The following is a 738-nucleotide window of genomic DNA, read 5'->3' as shown; positions in this document are numbered from 1 at the left end:
ATTGTCTTTGACTCCATAGATGACTCCATTGATGCTGTGAATGAGGAGAGCCCCTTGTGGAAAGTGTTTGATGATGTTAGATTGTGGTCGGAAGGGGAGTCTTTTGATGATAGGTTAGTATGGGTTGAGTGTGTTGGTATTCATCCCATATGCTGCTCAAAGGAAAACTTGACATTGATTGGTGAAAAATGGGGTCCTGTCTTGAATATTCATAACATAGTGCAGGGTATTCGTAGCATTACTAGTGCCCGAATATTGTTGAGAACAAAGGCACAAAATAGGATTGACAATAGAATAAAACTGCTTTGTGAACATACTACTTGTGATGTTTGGGTGAAAGAACTATCGGGCTATTATGGAGGAAGTGGTGACTGTGACACGGAGGCTCTGTTCTCCCCGACCCCAATACATGTAAATTATGATAGGAGTGGAGCTTTGAACAATTCAAAGAATAGCACACAATCCCTTTCGTTTTCTGATCCGTTGATGCAGGAATTGTCTGATCGCCCGAAGAACAGGGAAGAACACGGTTGGACTGATCCCATGATATTGGATGAGAATATACGTTGGGTGTCAGCTACAAACTTAAACCCTTATCCATACCTAAGACCCCCAGTGTCCAACACTACGCCGAAAGCCACATCTTCGAGACCTAGAGGTCGCCCTAGAAAACTCTTCCCCCCACAGATACCCCTTGCAACTCAGTCAAATGGCTCTCTTGAAGCAGAAAAAACTTGG

The sequence above is a fragment of the Amaranthus tricolor genome, chromosome 1 (assembly GCF_026212465.1).
Source record: "Amaranthus tricolor cultivar Red isolate AtriRed21 chromosome 1, ASM2621246v1, whole genome shotgun sequence".
Lineage (NCBI taxonomy): Eukaryota > Viridiplantae > Streptophyta > Magnoliopsida > Caryophyllales > Amaranthaceae > Amaranthus > Amaranthus tricolor.
Note: the sequence above shows the minus strand (reverse complement) of the source record.